At 41.2% G+C, this 22,442-nt stretch overlaps 1 pseudogene; it reads right to left on the bottom strand.

Annotated features, from left to right (window-relative positions):
* Positions 1 to 20,770, bottom strand: part of LOC134378952 (transport and Golgi organization protein 1 homolog) — a 38,828-nt pseudogene extending 18,058 nt beyond the window's left edge.
* Between the last annotated feature and the right edge of the window lie 1,672 nt (positions 20,771 to 22,442).

Genomic DNA, 22,442 nt, shown 5'->3' on the forward strand with positions numbered 1-22,442 from the left:
CTTTCAAATGTTATAAATAGTGATGGGATTTTCAGACCAGTCCACAAAATCATCCATGGTATCTCATTATTAGTACAGTACCTAAACACCACTTACAATAATGCTGTTCTAGGAAAATGCATTCAGAAAATTGCAATGTGGAAAGAAATGACTATTTCTCTAATGTCACAGCCTAGCTAATGAGAGAGTAAGCTTCCTTTGCTCTCTTTCAGCCAAACTAAAAGTCAGGTAGGGACCAGGTTTCCAAAAGGCAAATGCTAAGGCTGAGAAGCAACAGGACAAAGAGACTACATAACCTTGTGCAAATCAAAATAGGTGTTAGGATTTTTTAAATGGGAGAAACAAGAGTGGGAAATATAAAATGTTTTCACCTTTTCTCCTTCTGCTCACACTTTTATTCTCCCTTTTTCCTTTTATCTGAGGAAAAACCTCATGAGGCTAGAGAATCCAGGCAAAAAAATCCTTCTTTTAGGAGTGATTTCACAATCAATTGGGCAAGGAGAAGAAACTTATTAACAATAATATGTCCAATGTAATATAATTAAGAAATTATTAAAACAATACAGTACTCAGTTTTAGAAAGAATTGCATTCAATGCTTTTGGCCACTTTAACTGTTAAGTTTCAAATGAAAGCTTTTCATTTGCAAAGTTCATTTACACAGAATAATTTCCCCCAATTATGTGAAACAACTGTGAAGCAGAATGACATACAGTACAATAAAAAGTATGTACGAGTATACACACATATACATACATATATAGTCTGAAAGTCAAATTCTGTACAGAAAAAAAGGATAAAAAAATTTAAGTGTCTGAAAATTATATAATCTGTATTTCCAAATAACATATTTTCTGAGCACATGATCAAATCAGAGAATCTGGCAAATACTTGTATATGTAAGGGGAAAAAACTGAAAAATTACTTCATCGCGTAGATATAAGAATTTTTATCATTCTATTGTATTTCCTTGCAGCATTTTTTCTGTGTGCACGCAAGTGTACGTATGTGTTTTATATAACACACAGTTTACCTATACTTTAAAGTCTTGGTTTCTGCTTTTTTCCACTTCAAGTTAAATTGTGAGCACTTTCTGTGCCCCAATGTCTTTGAAATATGTAAAGTCACCTTATATCCCATTATATGGATATACAATAATTTAACAATTCCCCTACCATAGGGATCATTTAGGCTGTGACAAGTTTTCACTCTAATAAGTACTGTTCCACTGAATGCCCTTGCACATGATCTTTAATGCATGATTGGTAATTTCTTTAGGACAGATAATTAGACATGATATTATACTATATAAAAGAATATGAACATTTTTAAGGTTTCGTATACATATCACTAAGCTACTTTTCAGAGTGGTTGTATGAATTCCGAGTTCTACTAATAGTGCATATGTGTACCCTCCTCATTCTTAATCTTTAGGTTTTGATATAAGGGATTCATAAATTGAACTTTTCCAATTGAGTTTATACATGTTATTTTGTTCACTTAAGTCTAAAACACAAAGATTACACTATTTTATAAGGTTAGCTTGAACAATAATCATTAATTTGCATTTATGTTACCGAAAAAGAAACAAATAAAAGGGCCAGTGATTATAAAACATCCCTTGCATTTATGAGTTAAAGTATAAATTAATTTACTCACAACAAGGACAGTTCTCCAGAAGAATACACCAAATGAAACAATTCCCAAGAAGGCTGTTAGAAGTACAGGTTCCCATGGCAGTCCATAGAAATCTGGCCCAGGCTGAACATCATCAGGCAATGTAGCAACAAACTGAAATAGACATATTAGAAATAATGGGAAGCCTTAAAGTAATTTGCAATAATGCACTCACAAAGAGTCAGCCATAGAAATTCTATGCCAAACTCCACCAGCTAACTACCCTCTCGAAAAGCTTCAATAGCTCTTACTGCTTCAAGGACAGGATGTTGGCTGTCTCATTTCTTGTCTGACTAGTAGTGTTTTTAAGTATTACCAGTCTAAATGTCTTTAAGTTGAGCATATATTTCCAGTTAGCAGAGACCCTGCCACATCACTTTGTCCAACACATGGCTAGAGTCCCTCTGGATCATACTTTTCTCTCGGTTAAGTGGTTTTTATTACTTAAAAAAACAAAACAAAACAAAAAAACCCCATGTAAGACCAAAAATGTAAATATAGTATAAGTAATCAACTTTCATGGCTGCAAATAAAACCAATATGATGGTAATGGATGTGTTATTCCTCTCAAAATTTAAACCTTAATTTTATTCAACTCTTACGTAAACAAGGACAAATGTTAAGTCAGATAGCTCCTGATAACTGGTCTAGATAAATCCTGAATTTAACTATCTTCTATAAAACTTGGCACCTTAATTTTAAATGTTTCCTGGGAGATAGTCCATTAAACACCTGCCTGCTCCACACTGTTTTTGCTGCCCTCTACAAGTACACGAGTTAACTACCATACTGACCCCATCCCCCAACAGTGCCAGGGGTTACTGGGAAAAGACCCATTGGCTCTAAGTGTTTGGATAGTGGCTTTAAACATAACACAGTGCCTGTCACTTCTAACTGTTCAGTAAGAAATGAACAATTGATGAAACTTCAAATACACTCCCACTAGCCTCCCTAAACAGCACAGCAACGTCCTGCCTGCCTCGGGTGTGACACACTCCATTTCCTGGGCCAGGTTGGTCAGGGCACCCACTCAGCTCAGAACTCGTCCACCCGCCTGCCAGAACTGGGGTCCCTCCGTGGGAACAGGGATCGTAACCTCCAGCAGCTTGGCTGTGAGGGCTGTGTACAGCACCGACAGGGGTCCCCAAAGCACCCTGTCCGACGTGGCGACAGGAGGCACAATGGCAGGGACTGCCTCCATCGCGTATGGACAGGCAGCGGGTGAGACGCTTCCTTGCGGAACAGCACAGGACTCGTCTCCTCTAATGAAGACCGGCTCACAGAGTAGACTGAATTCAGTCTGCCCTGTGACCGGCTCTTCAGCCAGGGGACACTGAGAACACTGTTACCACGGTGACGATAGTGAACACTGTGAACCCTCGAGGGCGGGGCCTGTGCAGAAGGAACCAACCGCCGAGCGGCGCAGGGGTGAGCGTGGAAGCTGAGCGGAAGCATCCAAGCGGGGGAGGCAATGAACGGGGTCGCCCGCTGTAGGAGCTGAGAGAATGGGCGACGCAAGGGGCCAGAGTGAGGCGGCCAGTGGGCTACTGGGAGAGGACCATAGGCTGGGGCTGGGGTCAGGAGGAAGGTAGGCCTTTCCAGCTGCCCAGAGCTGGCACCCTATGTCACAAAGTGCCTAGACCCCCGGCTGCCCTCCAGTCTGGACAGGATGGGCCCGCGCCCTCCGTCCTCTGCTTACTCCTCCCCACCCAAGCTCCGCTTGCTCACGCGGCCTCCCATTCTGCTGACACCCCTTTAAAATGCCTTATCCTGTGCAGTCATGCCATCATCACCCCTATGCCAGTGGGTCCAGTTCTGGGTCCCACATTTTAAGGTTACTTGACTCATGGAAAAGGACAGGGAGAATGAATGGTCTGGAAATCACTTTCCAAAAGTTGAGGAAACAGGACATTTACACTGCAGAAAGAAAAAAAAGTATTTGTAGATCTTTAAAGAGATGTCTTTTGAGTTGAATATAAAGTCAGTTCATAAGAATAATCAAGCATGAAGCAGGGAAAGCCTAAGGAGAAGAGCAATGAAGGGCGCAGTGAGAGGGCAGGGTAGGCCCTGTCATTACTCAGTAGGGTACCAGCCCAGGGACATAGACCAACCACGGGATGGGACAGAAATCCAGAAACAGACCCCACTGTAGTGGACATCTGGGATACAATAAAAATCGGCTGAAGAAAAACAGACTTTTTTTTTTGACCAGTAAGGGGATCGCGACCCTTGGCACGGTGTTGTCCACACCACGCTCAGCCAGCGAGTGCACTGGCCATCCTGTATAGGATCCGAACCCGTGGCCTCGGTGCTACCTCCCGAGTGAGCCATGGGGCCAGCCCAAAAAACAGACTTTTTAATATGTGGCATTGGCATATCTAGATAACCATATGGAAAATGATAAAATTGATCTTTTTCTCATTGTTCACAAGGATAAATTCCAAATGGATCAGAAACCTGAATGGAAAAAATGACAATGAAAAAGTAGTGTACTAGAAAAAAATTTCTATGTCTCATGAGTGGGCAAATCCTAATTATGTCTCAAAATCTAGGAGCAACAAGGGAAGAGATTTATAAATTTGATTACTTAAATCTAAAAAAACTTGCTCAGTTCCCCACCCCACAAAAATTGCAAAATAAGCAAAATTTGACGGTGACAAACTGAGAAAATATATTTGTAACATATTAAAAAGGGATTAATATTTCTAAGATATAAAAAGCTTCACAAATAGAGAAGAAAGTGGCCAGCAAACCTATGGAAAAATGGGCTGAAAGAATGAACGGATCTGGGAAAAGAAATATAAATAGCTTGTAGACATATGGAAACACACTCTGCCTTGTTCATAATGAAAGAAATACAAATAAAGCCTACACTGAGTCACCATTTCTCACTTACCTTGGCAAGATCCAAATATCTGATAACATATGAGGATACTTCAAAAAGTCTATGGAAAAACAGAATTAAAAGATAATACGAATCTTTCCATAAGCTATTTGAAGTACCCTGTACTCTGCTGGTGAGAGAATGTGGTGGAAACAGCCACTCTCATGCATTGCTGATTACTATGCAAAATGATACAACCCCTATGAATGAGAATTTTGCAACATCTCCCAAAATTACGTGTGTATTTACCCATTGACTCAACAATCCCACTTCTAAAGCTCTATCTCAAAGATACTGGGGAACAACGAATGTTGAAAATATATATGCACAAAACTATGTTACTCCAGTATTATTTATAGTAACAAGACTGGAAATAAAATGTCCATCAATAAAAGAGACATTGAATAAACCAAAGAATACTGGGCAGCTATAAAAAAGAAACAAAATAATTTTATATACTGTTACATATAAAATATAGTTTCTAGAATATTACAAAACAAAACAAAATCTGGCACTTGGTATAATCAGTCTTTCAAATTTTAGCTATTCTAATAAATGTGTAGTGGTAACTCATTGTGGTTTTAAATTGGACGATTAATGATCTTGAGCATTTTAAAATGTGCTTCTTTGCTACCCACACATCTTCTTTGGTAAAGTGTTTATTTTACTGGGTTATGTTTTTCTGGGCTTTTTTCTTAAATGAGCTTTAAGAGTTCTTTATATATTTTGGATACAAGTCCTTTATTAAACAGCTGCTCTGTAGTGAATTTTTCCCAGTCTGTGGTTTGCATTTATCATTGACTTTGAAAAGGGTTTGTTTTGATAAAGTCCCAATTATCACATTTCACTTTCATGAATCATGCTTCTGATGTCAAATCTAAGAAATCTTTGCCTAACCCAAGTTCAACAAAAATTTTCTCTTGTTTTTCCTACAAGTTTTATAGTTTTAGGTTTTACATTAAAGTCTATAACCCATTTTGAATTAGTTTATGAATATGACACGAGGTATGGGTGATTTTTTGCATATAAATAGCCAATAGTTCCATTTGTTGAAAAGACATTCTTTTCTCCATTTAATTGTCTTTCCACCTTTGTCAGAAGTTCATTGCCAGATATGTGTGGATCTAGTTCTGGATTCTCCATTCTGTTTCAAAGATCTATTTGTCAGCTATCCTGATTACTTATAAAGTCTTCAAATTATGTAATGTTTGGGCTACTCTAGGTCCTTTCCATTTTCCATAAGAACTGTAGAATCAGCTTCGCATTTTCTATTAAAAAAAAAAATCCTGCTGGGATTTTGAATGGGATTATGTTGATTCTAGTGATCAAACTGTGGATAATTGACAGTTTAACAATATATTTAGTCTTCTGAATCATAAACAAGGTATATCTCTCCATACATTTAGGTCTTCCTTAATTTCAGCAGTATTTTATAGTTTTCAACGTATATGTCTTACACGTTTTTTGACATATTTATCTGTAAGTACTCCATTCTTTTTATACTGTTGTATTTGGAAATTTCTTAAAATTCCAATTCCCAATTATTTATTGCTAGTATATAGAAATAAAATTGCTTTAGATGTAAATCTTTTTCTGGCAACTTTACTAAACTCCTTTATTAGCTCTAGTAGCTTTTTTGTAGGTCCCACCAGATTTTATGCATAGATGTTCATGTTTTCTGCAAATAAACAATTTTACTTCCTCCTTCCCAATCTGGATGATTTCTTTTTCTTACCTTAGTGTACTGGCTCTTGCCTTACTGAACTTGTAGGCAGAATGCACCCGTGCTCAGCACAGGGTCTGGCACCCGGCAGGTGTGCAGTAATTGTCTTCTCAGTGAATGAATGGCAGCTGCATAAAAGAGAAGACGGTAAATGCCAAGAGAGACCAAAGGGACCAAGCCCTGCAGTGTCACTGGGTAATGCTGCACCTGTGCTCAGAGACCAGAACCTCTAAAAACACAAAAAACAGTAACGATGTCATCATGCCACCGTACTGGACAGACAAAATAACACAATCAGCTGTTCTCTGATTCACTGGTAAAATGTGAGCTATGCAAGCATTAGAAAGCTGTTGGTACCACTTTTGGGTTTAAAAAATTTTTTTTTTAAACTTTCTCATCTCCCACTGGATGTTTACTGTGTGCTGCAATGACAAATGACAGCCTACAATGGACTATCACATGCTGCAAAGTTCTGACTGCTTCCTATGAGCACATAGTATACAGATACCTGGACCCTTCCCTGTATTTTAAACTTTGTTTTTTTTTATTTTTACCATGTCTAGGTAGCAAATCAGAAAAAGAACTGTACTACATTGTATCCTATTTATGGAAAAGAGGGTAAAGTGGGAAAAAAAACACAGAAGTCTTAAGTTTTACAGCAGTAATTCTCAAACTCTAACTAGCATCAGGGAAGAACTTCCTGAAGGGCTTGTTAGAGACAGATTGCTGGTTCCCATCCCCAGAGTTTCTGATGCTGTTGGTCTGGTTAAAAACTACTATTTGAGAGTATAAGTCCTTTTAAGAATAAAATTTAGATTAAAATGATCTACACAGGTTAGTGATAGGCAAACCTTGGTTTGTAGGTTAGTTATGGTCTCTGACCTCTCCTATTTTTTATTTCCACCTGTTAGGCTGAGTCACAGACCCTTCAAACCCAACCTGTGCAGACTGGGTCACAGACCCCTCATATGCAGGTCGTGAGCTAGGTAACTGGAAAGATCCTGGGAGCCACTGGCAAGGATGACATGCTTTATTCAGATGCGAGCCCAGCCCCCCATGGATCAGAGCCATTGTCTTTTATACTAGAGTCAGATAGCCAAGTAACACATGGGTGCAAGTCAGATAGCCAGGAAACACTTCGGTGCACATGTGCAGTTAACGTATTTACAACAGACATGCTGTTATGGTCAGCCAGATATGAGGTGAGGGAGCCCGACCAGTCTGTCTCCACTTTCCTCATACCACCTGTTTTAACTCCTGCTTTTCTCTCAATTAGCTCTGGGATCTTTAAAAAAAACAAAAAAACAAAAAACCTCATATGTATCTGCATTATCTTCCCCTCTATTTCCCACCTTTCACTACAAATCTCCTAGAAGGTTTTCTCTATGATGTGCCTCTACTTCGTGGAGAAAGATGAACAGGCTTTACCTGGGTCTAAGTTGTTTCAGTATCTGGCTTCTGTGATACATCTGAGGCTCCTGTGTCATCAGTTGTGGGCTGATTCAAGTGGCTGTGCGCTGCAGTTCCCTGCATACTAAGGTCTTCCGTACTCTCTTGTGGGAGATCTTCACGTGGTGGTTGCTTCTCTACAGGAAGGGAAGAGGAGAGTGCACCAGGCTAGCACAGCTTGACACCACCTGTGCAGGCAATCTGCACCTCAACCCCACCCCCATCTCAGCATTCTCCCCCACACCCCACCATGCATGGGCATCCCATGGAGCCCAGCTGGGCAGGAAATAGGAGTTTCAGTTTCTTTTATTCCACTTCAAAGATGACTAATCTACATAATACAAGTTACAAAGAAGCCTGTATTCCAAAGTATTTCATAAATAGATTTATAGTAGGGTTTCAATAATTTAACTCCTCTTGGAAAACCAACATATACCCACACAAATTAATGTGTAGAAGGGAACTTCAATCAAGAGCAAAAATGTGAAATGCCTCTTCTATACAGAATAATGGGAATTCTTTCATGCACAGTCATGCTTGTCTCGCAGAGCTAGTACAGAGAAGGGCATTCCACACGAAGCAGGTGGCTGAAGTGTCTTTCAAATATTCTCAAAGTATCTCAAGGAGCCAAAAGAGTACACCCATCCCTTTCCCTAAGACACTCAAGGCATGGCCCAATGTGATCCACGGCAAAGACAAATTTCTTTGCAGCCTCTCATTTTACCCTGAAAACTCATTTGAATTTTTTATTCCCATCCAAAATATATCTGCTTTGATTAAATGCAAAAACATTTTCCTCCCCTAATGAGATATGTTTTTCTGAGGCTGTATGTCCCCCTGTTACTCTACCTTATACCTTCAGTTCAAATACCTCCATTTGAAAAGCCTGGGTACAAAGAATAGTGCATGGAACCAGGAATCAAAAAGTTTATATCAGGATACTGGCTTGGGATCAATTCAGCAAATATTTACTGAATGACTTCTATGTGTCAAGGGCTGTGTTAGGATGCTCCTCATACTGCTTCCACCCTTGATTAATCTGATGCAGGAGCCCTAGTTTAACTGGAGAAAGTGACTGCTCCCAAGAGGCACGAAAGAACATGACATCCACAAAAGACGAGCTTTGGGGGGAATGCAGGAACTCAGGCAAGGCTCGGTTAGAGTGCAGGTAACTCGAATAAGAAATTGTATTCAGTGAAGCCCTTTCAGAATTTTACATGATAACTGTACTTTATTAATAAGTGCAACTTGTACATCATTTTCTTATTTATATCTTTCTCTTTAGCTTTGTATAGAGTTTCATTTTGAAATGCTAATCAGTCTCAACTGTCCAGGAAAAGTAAGAAATTCTTCTCCATACTCCAGCCTAAACAAAAGAAGGCAGGAAGGAACATGTGGTCCCTTGTGTGGTCTCTGTCCTTCACGCACCCTGGAAATGTGAACAGAGCTTTGTGGATAAGGTATGAGGCACTTCAGCGACCCCCTTCCCCACCTTCTTCTCCAGCCCTGTTCTACAAGGCCACGGGCAGGTACTTTACCTTCCATGGGTCTGCCCCAGCCCTCCTCTAGGGGTGGTGCCATTACCAGTGGGGCAGTCTCCTCCACTGTAGAGTGCTGGTACCTGACAAAATAGATCAGGTCTTGAATGTCATCTAGCACCTCAGCCTCTTCAAATATATTATCTCCCTTCATTCCCAGATTGCTGTTCTTGGACACATATGTATCGAGCATGTTCTCTGCTATGTTCAGAATTTGTGACTCGGAAGCATGGAAGACTTTATCTAGGACTTTTCCCACATTGTAGGGCAGGCTCTCCCGCTGTGCTGACTTCAGCTTTAATGACATTTCTTGTAGCATGGCTTACAGCTCATGGACATCGAAGTACTTCTGGAACCGCTGCAAAGACTGCTCTTCTTTAAAGAAGTTGCTTATTATACGCAAGTCCTCCCTACGGTCACCGTGCTGTGACTCTGCAGGTGTCTGTGGGGTCCAGTGGGACAGGTCATCTTCAAGTTCTTCAGAAACAGACCCCTGGTATTCTGTGTCCATGAATTTCTCTATATCCTCGTGGTCCTCTTTTAAGAGTTCTCCCCCAGGCTTCTCTGCAACCCTGAGGGGTTCCTCTGGGTTGTCTTTCTTCAGATCATCTTTATTCTGAAATGCTTCGCCTAGCTCTGGAGTCCTAGTTTTCTCCTGGTCCGGGAAGTCACTTACATCAGATGGCTTCTGTGCTTTCTTATCTACCAGAGGGCTTTCTTCTTTTTCCACCACCAAACCACCTGGGTCCCTGCCTATTGAGTCTACTCCTTCGGCCACGGGTTCACTTTTTCCTTTAGTATCCCAAATCATACTGGTTTCTTGTTTGTTTTCTTCAGTTTCCAGATCAGGGTTAATGGCTCCTAAAATTGCTCTTTCGGCGATTTGCACATTTACGTCTGCCTGCCTGTCTTGAGTCCCAGGGCTCTTCTCTCTAGACTATTTTGCAATGACAGCATTTTCATCTTCCAGTAGCTTTTCAGGGGGATAGTCATCCTCTGCTGCTTCTGGATTTTCAGCATGGAAACCTGGCCCTTGTGTGCTGTCGTGTGCCAGGAGTCCTCGCTGACCTCTGCCGCATGGGGCCTCGTCTTCTCACTCACACGCTCGCTGCCTGCAGCGGCCACAGCTCTTCCTCGTTGCTCGTTAAGATTTCTTCCTGGAGAGGGAGCTTTCTGTTCTCTCGGCAAACCGATTTTATCTGGAGAGGAGAATCTAGGCTAATTTTGAGTTTGAAGAAATACTTCCTCTTTAAATTGCTCATGTTGATACTCCATTGAAGGCATGTGTGGTTCTGGTTCACTTACTAAAACATTCACTTCTGCCACACTGTCTCTGGATGCATTACGTGGATTATCTCCCAAAAGTGGCACAATGTCCAAGGATTCTCATTTAATCTTTTCTTCATTCATTTGATTCCCCGCAGCGTTATGTACAGATCCACTCTCTGAGCCACCTTCCAAAATCTGCTCCCCAGGCTTTTCTCCCTGGTGTGTGTCTTCTGAGATATGAATAGGTGCCCCTTTTTGGTCATTTTCTCTGTCACCAGAGGCGGATTTTAATATGTCTTTAATCTTTTCAGCAGCTAATAAAGAGTCAAGGTTACTGTGCACAACCATCTCCTCCTGCCTCTCACCGTTTAATTCACTCTCACTTTGTACCAGGCCCCTCTCAGGTTCTTGAACTTCCCTCCTCTTGCTTCTAATGTGAAGTTCTGTGTCCACTTCTGGGTCTTTCCCATTATTTCTTTCAGGGACTTCTACAATCAAAAGACCGCCTTCTACATTTTCATGGTCAGTATAATCTATGGCTGATCTTGGTGTCTCCTGTTTGCTATCCGGGATGAATGAGTCATCATCTTCCTTTTCTTCCTCTGAAGAAGGACTCTCTAAATCCATCACACCTGTTTTCTCTTCACCTCCCGTGACAATAGAGAAGATAGTATCGCCCAAGTTGTTAGTATATTTTTATCACCATTTTGATGGCAGGAGGCAGAGTTATCTCAACCTTATGCTCTCCATTTGAATTCTGCTCTTTATCTGTTGAATATTTCTCAACTCCAGACTTCACTGGAGTTTTCATATCTTCTTCACTTGTAAAGATTAGTAATGGTAGCTCATCAAAGTTTTCTTTATTCTCCTCTTCTTTTTCAAATGTGTAATACTCAGCATCCAATTCCTCATCAAAATTATCTTCTAAAGAAGTAACAAGTCTGGTTGTCTCATTGTCAGATACAAGTGCATCAGCAGTTGAGCCAAATTTGGTTTTCAAGTCCAGAGTCATGTCCTTTTCCAAAAGTTTATAAGCATCAATCTTCTCCTGTTCACTGGAAACCTGAGAACTATTGCTGGTTTTGTTGTTTTCACTTCTAGGGGGATAGTCATCTATCAATTCACTTTTAATTGATCTTGCAGCATTTCTTCAAGAGGTTCAAACAAACACTGCTCTCCGTTAGCATCACCCATTTGACTGTTTGCATGGTTCTTCTGAGCTGAGCTATAAACCATTCCTTGAGACCATTAGTGTTTTCAGGAAACACACTTTTGTTTTCCTCTGAGTTGGCTTCTTCTGGTTCAGGTTAATTTTCCTTAGATACTTCAGGAGTTTTTTCCACATGCACATGCAGAGAAGTTTTTTCTACAGCTTTCTCAGAATCTCCAGTTGCAGAATTGTATAATTCCAAAAACCCTAAAAGTTCTTCTATATTATAATTATCAAAATCGTCTCTTTCGCCATCAAAACAAACAAAATCTGTCTCCTGTAAGGGAACGAAAAACATTGATGTGTCGCTAACCAAGTGGCACAAGAGCAAACTCTTACCATGCTACTGACAGAGACAACCCCAAGTTCATTTTGGCTCTAGAGGGGCTCCTGTGTCAACCTTGGGTGATGACTACTCTCAGGCAGTGGGAGGACAGGAGGCTGGAGCCCACTTTCCCACCCAAGTAATACTCCTGGCTTCCTTTCATTCTCTCTTTCCCAGGGAAGGAATGATTCATGTGGCTTGTGAGTTTGCTCAGCCCCATCCCTGTGTTGTGTTTCGGACCTGTCAGAGGAAAAACATAGGTATTCTGTTCCTCCATGCTGTCCGTTTTGTAGGGGCAATCCCCTTGGGGAGGTACCCCGTTGGCTAGTTTTGTCTGTGGCTGGATGAGTCTGTTTTATTCTAGAATGCAATTTTAGAAAGCCCACTATTTCTTGAGTCATTTTCTCCCAAAAACTTTATCCATAAATAATGGTAGCATTTTGGTCTCCATTTGCCTGACTCCTGGTTCTGAGCACAGATGGGAAAAAGTGGGGTGTCATTTATTGGGTTCCTCAACTCCCAATATCTATACCTGATGTTCCAGGAATTCACCTCATAGTAATCTGTCCAGGAGAAGCCAGAGGACCACCCAGCTTCTCTACCACTGTGCCCTCTGCACTGTACCTCTCTGCTCACCCAGCTAGAAGCAGGAAGAATCACCTTGCTGTCAGGCTCTAAGTATACATGGATTTTTGGCTTATATTTTCCTTGGATTGGGAAAGATAAATAAGCATAAGATATACCTTACTAAGATACAGGTGCATGGGAGGTAACAATTTAAAGGGACAAAGAATGACATCAAGGGGGCTGTCCACTTTATCACTGCCATAAAGACAGCTTGAAAACAAGATTCAGTAAAGTACTTATCTTACTGTAAATCGGGGTCCTAGGCAGTCATTAAGATCTGCTTCAGGACTATCTGTAAATCCATGTTCTTCTTTTCCTCTACTAGTAAGCAAATTGGCATAAAAGGTACCATAAAATGAGGGAAATTTTTAAACAAGCAACATATATAATTTCCTTCTCCTAACTAAACTTTCACAATATCCTGGGATGACCCGTCCGGTGTAGTAGGACTTCCACTTTCCATCACAGGCATTTCTGAGCCATTTTCAGACTTTTAAGGAAAGCATGCCATGGGAGGTCCAGTGAAAAGCAAAATCCAGAAGAGGTGAGGTCTCTGTGCACAGGGAGCTGCTGTCTCACACTCATATCCAGGCAGTCTCTTCATCGAGGGGAAGCCAAACAGGCAGAAGGGCTGATTTTATGGCCCCTGGGATTATCATTAAATTTTAAGAACAGCAATAGCTCTGTGACTTCATCCATTCTGCCAATCTCATCTAAGAATTGCCGTCCCCCAGCAGTTTGCATGCTGTGCAGCAATCCGAAAGAGACATTCAGAGATTTTTGAATGAAGGTGGGCATCAATTATTATAAATTTTAACGCTTCCAGAAAATAATCAGCTGGAATGAGGATTCCAGAACACAAAATCCTTTTAATCACAAAACGATTTTATCCCAGGGCACCACAGATGAACACTTTACAGAATGTGCAGTCAGTGCCTTACAGATGTGAGACCAGTCGTCACCTGAAACTCTCAGGTTCCTTTTCCACATCTATAACATAGCTATAATCCCTTAAATCATTAAAGACTCGATATTAAGAAAACTCTTCTAAGTTTGCATTTCTGGCCCAGTAGGTAATTTAGGGTTTGATTAATTTAACCTGATTTCTACATACTTAAAATGTCTAATAGCTGCTCAATCAGTAGTTTTCAAATTGGGACACCTTCTCCTTTTGCTTGTAAAATGAAATTATTTACCTATTAAATTTAATAACTAACTACAGACATTGAATTCTTAATTTTCACATATAAAGCTGCAAAGAAAAACCTTGTATAAGAGTACACAGCCTTGTATAAGAACATCTGTTTGAATATATTGTGTAACCATCAGATTATGATACAGGGTCTCCTTTAAATTCTTTTCAAACATTTTTTTTTAAGAGGTAGTCTGATTCCAAATTAAAATCTGATACACACATGCTAGCTTGTTTTTTTCCTTGACCAAAAGACATTCAAAGACTTTCAAAAACAGTTAATTGAATGTAACTGATAAATTTATAAGCCAATTCATAAGTGAGGACAAAAAAGAAATCCACAACTTACATCTGTTGGAACTTGTAGCTCTTCTTTAGTATATTCATGGACTACTTTGATTAAATCCTTTGGAAAATATCCAAAAATACATCCAATCTAAATGAAAGAATGGGCAAAAAGGAAAAGCGTTCATCAAATTCTGTACAAGAAACATAAATGAGCGACTGAGAGATTTCTTAGAAATGACAGGAAATAATACAGATAGGTAGATATAATCAAGAGAGATAGATAGTTAATATTATAATTACACTGAGATTATTTTTCTAATAAAAACTAAGTACAGAATACTGTTAAACCAACGTTTCTAAAACCACTGAAGTTTTCTTTTTATGTTCAGCTTAATTCTAAACACAAGGCACATATAGTTAGATTTTAGTAGATAAAAGATCTGCATATGAGATTATTCTTTTTATGATTAAAACTATGCAAATCAAAGCGGGTTAGAAACGCAATTCCAAATAACCTCTAGCAAGCATTTAGCTGCACATTTCATAGCATTACTCATATACCAGTATTTAGGTCTTTATCAAACCAATAAACAACAGCCATGAAAAATTATAAGTAAAGGAATACAAAATTTCTGAATGTATGACCATTACACAAAAGGCAAATATTTATTGATATTATGCAGTATATTAGCTGTTTTCAAAAATTACATTTACAGGTATTTTAGGAGAAAATAAAATTATAATGTAATACATACAAATCTACACAACCAAGGATCAGTTTTATGCAAACTAAACTTCTACAGAAAATAATCCCATTAATTTTCAGCACTAACAGCTAAAGTATGTAAAGTATGTCCTTTTGATAAACACGTTTTATTAGCTGATGTCTGAAAGGGAGAGGCAGATCTCTCGCCAGTCATTAAATGAGACTGACAGGCAAATCAAATGCACAAAAAGAAAAAATAAGGTCATCTTATCACGACTTCCTAAAATAGCCCTATTCAAAGATGTGCTCTTGTTATATTTGGAAACTATCTGAAAGCCAGTATTAGCAGTAGAATACTGCTGTGACTATAAGACAGGGCAATTAGAAGCTGCATTATTGGCAGATAAATTCTAGGACTCTAGGAAATCAAAAAGACTGCAGAATACAACTAAGAAACAGAAACAAGAATCACTTTGAAAACTAAGAAGAGAAAGTTCTTAATTTCCTAAGTACAAGGATCATGAAGTGAGAGGAAAGACTGAGGGAAAATACACCTTTTCCTTCAGAGGAAAATTTTATTAGGGGAAACTCTGGAAATGGAAAAGGAAGAGATATATGGAGAAAGGAAATACATTGATTGATGGAGTCTGGATGTGTTGTCCCCTCCAAAACTCATGTGGAAATTTGATCTCCGATGTGGCAGTGTTGGAAACTGATTGAGTCATGGGGGCGGATCCCTCATGAATGAATTAATGCTCTCCCTGGGGAGGGGGGATTAATGAGTGAGTTCTCGCTCTATTACTTCCTGCCAGAGCTCGTTGCTTAAAGACCCTGGCACCTCTCTCTCTCTCTTGCTTCTCTCTCTCTTGCTTCCTCTCGCCATGTGATCTGCTTGTACCCGCCAGCTCCCTGCCACTTTCCACCATGAGTAGAAGCAGCCTGAGGCCCGTACCAGATGCAGCTGTCCCAGCATCGTAAGCCAAATAAATCTCTCTTCTTTATAAATTACCCAGTCTCAGGTAATTCTGTAATAGCAACACAAAACGGACTAAAACATTGATCTTTGCCCAATCTTTATTAATTGAGACCACATGTCATGTAAAACTCTATATTTATATATTGGGTGGTATCCTGTTTCTTAAGATCTGACAAAAAAGTTGCAGAACCATGGGCGCTTATGACTGGAAGTAATCTTATGTCTAATTTTGCTTCCATGTATCATCCCTGCCAAGGTACTGTTGATTTAAGTTGGGGGAAAAAAAATGGCATATTACCTCAAGAGGACAAATTCTACATAAACTACTATCAGGATGCATGAAAATAAGAGCCACTGCCCTGTGAGGAAATACTTAAAAGGAAGGTGGACAAGACATGGGCCCTCCCATTACAGGTTTTACTTTTTGTTCTTTTCTTTTTGCCACTGACCAGCACGGGAATCCGAACCCCTGACCTTGGTGTTACAAGGCTATGTGCTAACCAACTAGCTAACCAGCCAGCCCTAGTTTTCTACTTTAAAGTGAGCTAGGACAGAACACAAAGTAACTGCAATGCAAAGCAGGAAAATGAGTGCTAAGTGAGCAGTGTGGAGCACGGCTGAACAGTTATCAGACAGCAAGACCCTCCTGGCTGGGTGCTGAAGACAGTGTTCCCTAAGGGGCAGGACGAGAGCTGGGACCCAAAAGACTGGTAGGATTTCTAGAGATGAATATATTCACAAGCAAAACTGTGGCGGGAGGAAAATGTAAGTCAAGTTCATTTATCAACTCATTTACGCTCAAAGACCAGGGGGAAAGAGAACTTAACTGCTACAGGAAAAATGCACCCCAGGTACATGGAAAAACATTTCTAAGTGTGAAGATTATCAAGAAATCTCATCTGGTAGACTTGAAAGAAATGGAATAGGTTCTTTGTTTCAACTGGGATTCTGTCTAAATATGAGGGTTGTACCTGACCAGTTAGCATTTCAAGATTCCTCCCTAGGAATCTGGAATGCCAACATAATGATTCGACTTTTCCTATGGGGATTTCCCAAGCCTTATTCTCTGTTGTTTGTTTGTTTGGCATTTCATCGAGAGTGAAAACTTTCACATTTAGGACTAGGTATTTTTCTAAGTTTGGAAAATGGACAATCCTAAGGACATAAAGGATCCTTACTACATTAAGTAAATAAACGGTCCATGCATCATACTTTTTAAAAAGGAAAGGACAATAACTCTTAAGCCTCTCAATCAGGTCCCTCCTTGTGAATCTCCTCATTAAAAAGATCAAAGCATAATGCAGTCATTGACTGCCATGTCTGATATGAGGGCACCCATAAAACTGGCTGGGCAAAGATCCCCTGGGGGAACCTCCAGGCACAAGTGTCTGAAAAGCCAGAAAAGGATGACCTGGAAGTTGTAAACAAAAAAACAAACAGGAAAGCACAAAGTGATACTCACTCGTGAACACACATTTTGCTTTTTTAACAGACTAATAATAGCAGATGATTAGGTAACTGTTCCCAGGACTGCCACTTTCCCACAAATATTAACAATATGGAAAAAAGAAATACACAGAAAATCAACTTTAAACTTGCATGCCTGAAACACTATGTTGCACACAGTTTACGGGATTAAGTCTAATCAGGAGTCCTTTCTTTTTGAAGCAATGATGTTAAGAATGTTCAGATTTTCACCATTTCAACCTTTAATATGCATGAAGCATCCTAGAACCTGATGCTGAGAGGCAACAGCCAGAATCGGTTAAGTTGTTTCAAAAACCTCTGCTGAGTTCCTAACTGTGCCAGGCCTGAGGCCTGCTAGGGAAACAGGGCCATTTTTTTCACAGTCTAGGGCAGGTTAACTCCATCAAAACCCCCAAGAAAACATAGTCATTTACATCTAGAGTACTAAATGAGCCAGTAAAAAGTAAGCAGATAAAGTATGTCAATTTTTACTTACACTTCCAGCCCAAACGTCAGGTGGTCTCCCTGCCAGTTTATAGTAGACATATACAGGGTCACCTTTTTAAAAATTCACAAAATGACAATCCGGGCCTGTGAAATCTTCTAGAGCCTCACCCCGGTACATTAACACTATATACAAAGAGAGAAAAAAATAACCAGATATCAAGATTCAACTTTCACAGTCCATATTGATTTATCAGGAAATATAAGAACCCCACTGTAAACAAACAAGTTTTTCTAGTACTCTCTGAATCACTTTCAATTCATAAGCTCCAAGTAACTAAAATTCTTAGAGCTTTATTGCTATGTATCTTGACATCTCCTGCAAGCAGACAGGGGAAAAGAAAACCTTCCCTATTTTTCTCTATGGATAATGCTGAGAAACAAAAGCAACGCGGCCACCGCCATGCATGGCTGTTCTCAAGTGAGACTCCTGCTCCCTCTCTAACTTCCTAGTCCTCAGTCTTTTTTTCTGTTTCATAATCATAAGAAGCTTCATTTTACAATTGGGTAAATTCAAGTGTGGGTGCTGGCTGGCTTAATTAACCATGGCTACATGCAGAGCTAATAGGGAACTGGGCACATTACCCAGGAACCCCCAAGGGGTCAATTAATTTGAACTAACCACTAAAAGGAACTACCTTTAAGTGGCTGTAACTAAGCAGCTAACACTGTCAGTTTCATCTGCAGTCAAGTTGTTCTCTCTGTACAGTATCTGGATAAATGAACGGGAAAGGGTATCACGCCCTATTATGGATCACATTACAAGGCAATACTTTCCAAAAGTAAATAAAGTTGACTGTATAAAACATTAAGAGGATTTCAAAACAAAGGGAAAATACCCTTATTTATATTTTTCTATAAACAAGTCAAAAGTGGACATCTCATTTGGCAGAGACCAAACAAAACTATGAGAATAGATCGGTAGTTACCTTCATGCTTAAATGCAGGACTTAAATCACTCTCGATCTAGAAACTGGTAGAATCAATACTTTTCTTTTTGTTGACCAAATACACAGTTTCTGATGTAAGATGAAATGGACAATAAATGCATTTAATAGCAGAGACAAAGAAGGATGAAATGGAAATAACACTTTTTCTAAAAACTAGCAATAAAACACATAAAAACGTATCTTTATACGTATTCGAGGGTCAAACATATAGATTTGGAGGGGGTTGTTTTAGGAAGCTAAAATATGATTATTTTCAGCTTCCTAATTCAGATATAATTGGGTGAGAGGCCAGGTTGACGGTGATGAGCAATTTAATGTTGGAAATTCTTTGAGAATTGGAAATGGCAATGTTTTTCTTGCTCTCCCTTAGAATGAATCATCGAGGATTTATAATATTTCAGATGACAACAGAATGTACATGGTGGAACAGCTATTTGCAAAGCTCACAAGGACAACTTACTAAATACCTCACACAATACAACGCAGTCCCAGGACCTTGCTCCTGACGTTTCCTATTCAGTCACATCTGTTGGACAAACACCATTTCCCAAGTTATGTGACAATTGTGAGCCCTTCCAAAACTGTGTCTCAGTATGGAGGAAGCACCAGTGATGTGATTCTCCGGGTAATTTGTTTTGAGGAACCCAGGTAAGGCACTGCTTGAAAGCAAGGAATAGCAAACATTTCGCCATATCCAATGGCAAATGAATAACAGCCTGGTTTTGCTCCAAGAAAACTGGAGGGAAAAATCGTGGCAGTTGTTAGGCTTTTGTAGTGTTTATTTACATCAGCCATAGGGTTACCTCTAAGAATGACTTAATACAAATTAGAGATCATCTCCTTTTCTTTAATGGTGCTGTGTTGATACTAACTTCAAATTACGAAATTTGTTAACACCAATTTTAATATAAATAGCTAAGCTGCAGGCTTCTTGGCCTTTGTAGAATATTTTCTATATGTGTTGCTTACAATTTATGAACCGCCTTTGTGTCGCGTTGTCCGTAAGTTACAAGGCTATTTACATGAATGATTCTGGTCCGGCCGGCAAACAAACAGGAAGAAGTTCCAACACAAGGGACTGGTTTGGCTTATAAGCCCTTCGTAGTACTTATTATTATAGTAATAACCTTCTTCATCTGAGTCTGAAGATCTGTGCCCTCCCTACCACCCACCTCCAAACAGGGACTAGGGAGCAATGCCGCTCCCTGCGCACAGAAGAGGAGGCTTCCGGTCCCAGGGGACCGCCGCACATCTCGGCCTCTTTCAAGAGCGAAAGATTTCGGCCTTCCTGCTGCCCTGCCTAGCAGTCTGCAAGGACGCTTCCATGCACAGAAATGACAGAATTGAGGCAGAGTCAGGGCGGAGACCTCGGAACACACTGCGTGCCTGGCTCGTCCCCAATCTAAAATCCAATCCCTGTTCAAAGGGCGGTCCACTGAAGCAGAAGAGCGAAGGGGCAGCCCCAGTGCGCCTCTCCTGAGGAGCCCAACCATCGACCTGCCGCGGGGAGCGCGCCCTCCGACCCCACCGCGCACCTGCCTGGTACTGCACTCCGCGAGGTCCGCGGCGGCGCTCGGCTGCGGCGGGGACAGTGTCAGCTGTCCCTGGGAAAACCGGGAGCCAACCCAACCCCTCGCCTCAGTCAGCAGAGGAAAAATCAAACGCTGGCAGTAAGTGGGAGGCGCAGTCCCCCATGGTCAGGGCCGGAGGGGACAGACGCCGGCTCCCGGGACTCGCCCACCCTCGCGCTCGGCCCGCCAGGCCCGCGACCCCCCAGGCCGGCGGGGCTGCCGAGCTCTGGCCCCCGCGGAGCCCGGGCGGCGCCGCGACGGGGCCCCGGGATCACTCACTGCTGCACTCGTCGTCCGCGCAGAGTTTGTGCTCCGAGAAGCGCCGGCCCGCGCTCGCGTGAGGCTCCGCCGGCACCTGCCGGGGCGGCACGAGCGCCAACAGCCAGACCAGCAGCACAGCCGGCGCCGCAGCCATGTTGTGGTCACCGGTGACGCGAGAAGCGGCCAGGCGTGCGCCGGCGCGGGCCGTGGGCGGAGCGACCCGGACGACACGTCAGCCGGCGCTCTGGGGCTGCTCCTCCCTCCGGACCGCCTCCCTCGGTGCTGCCGGGCATCTGTGTCTCCCGCGCGGTCAACCGCCGGCCTTGGCCCCTGTCCCTGCGCAGAGCACCCTCCACGCGGCTACAGTCGGTGCTCAGCCCTCTGGCGCCCTCGGGTCCCCATACCCAGCGCCATCCCGGCAGGCCCTTGCTGGCGCCTTCTTGCAGCTTCTGATTTCCGGTCCATCCGAACCAGCCCATCCCCTCACACGTTCCCCCATTCTAGATGTGATACCTCCTTTTATGAACTACCAAATCCCACCCATAGCCTGTGTCAGTCTCCGGTTCTAGGCTCCCTCCCCTTCAGGCTCCCGGGGGTTGGTTAGGAAAGGGGAGATGAGGGGAATGGGAGGTGAGGATGTAGATGAAAGCCGGTGGCCTGCTCGGGCCTTGGGAGGAGAGGGGGGACACGGGTGGGCAACGGTCCTCTGGCTGAGATCCTGAGATTCCTATGTCTTTATCCATAGGGGAAGAAGTAATTTAATTCAGCGGAAATGTGTTAAGCTTCTGCTTTATGCTACCATTCATGGCAGACACTGGACAAGCACTAGGGTGCTGTGGGAGAGGACGGAAGTCAGAAGACCAATAGGTCGTCTGGCCCTTGTCTAAAGAAGTCAACGACTTAGTGGAAACCAACTGATGTAAAAACAAAGACTAAATGTGAGAGTAGGGAGAGCTACTAATAGCTGTCAACATTTATTGTGTGTTCTTTGTGCCTTGTTGTTATTCTAAGATCTTCATATGTATCAATTCATTTAATCTTCACAACAATAGTACTTTAGAGTAGTAGGTCTGTATTAGTCTGTTTTCTGTTGCTTATAACAGAATACCTAAAACTGGGTAGTTCATAGGAAAATAAATTTATTTCTTAACAGTTTTGGTGGCTGGGAAGTCCAAGGTCCAGGGGGTGCATCTGGTGAGGGCCTTCTACAGAATCCAACTGGAGGAGAATGGGGGGACAATCGTTGGAGGGGAAAACACTTTGTGATACCACCAGCCAGAGTGGAAAGATATGTAACGAACAGGGCATCAGGCAGAGTATTCAGTAAAGGGGAACAATTAGTCAAAGATTACAGGCTATTCTGGTCCTGCCTAACAATGCTTAAAAGAAAGTCTTAAACAGATCAAAATGTTTCCAAGTTAATTAACTGCATTTCAGAACAAGGCTCAAGAATATTTAAAAGAATAGAAAATATCCAGCACAATCTTATATATATGTGTACAAACTTAAAATACTTTTCTATTCAAAATATGTAAGAATTTTTTTATTTAAAAAACCTCTTTAATAGCAAATTAAATAATTTAAAGCCAAAATAATAATATATTCTGAGATTTGTAAGATGTACACTAGTACCCTAAAATGCATGACAACAAAAGTATAAAAGCAGGAGAGGAGAAATGAAAATATACTATCGTAAAGACAAACTAAGTGAAGTGATAAAATATCCCTTGATGGTATACTGTAATAAGTTAATATGTATATTATAAACCCTAAAGCAACACAACAACACAAAACCACAAAGAGTAATAGCTACTAGGCCAACAAAG

The sequence above is a fragment of the Cynocephalus volans genome, chromosome 5 (assembly GCF_027409185.1).
Source record: "Cynocephalus volans isolate mCynVol1 chromosome 5, mCynVol1.pri, whole genome shotgun sequence".
Taxonomy (NCBI): domain Eukaryota; kingdom Metazoa; phylum Chordata; class Mammalia; order Dermoptera; family Cynocephalidae; genus Cynocephalus; species Cynocephalus volans.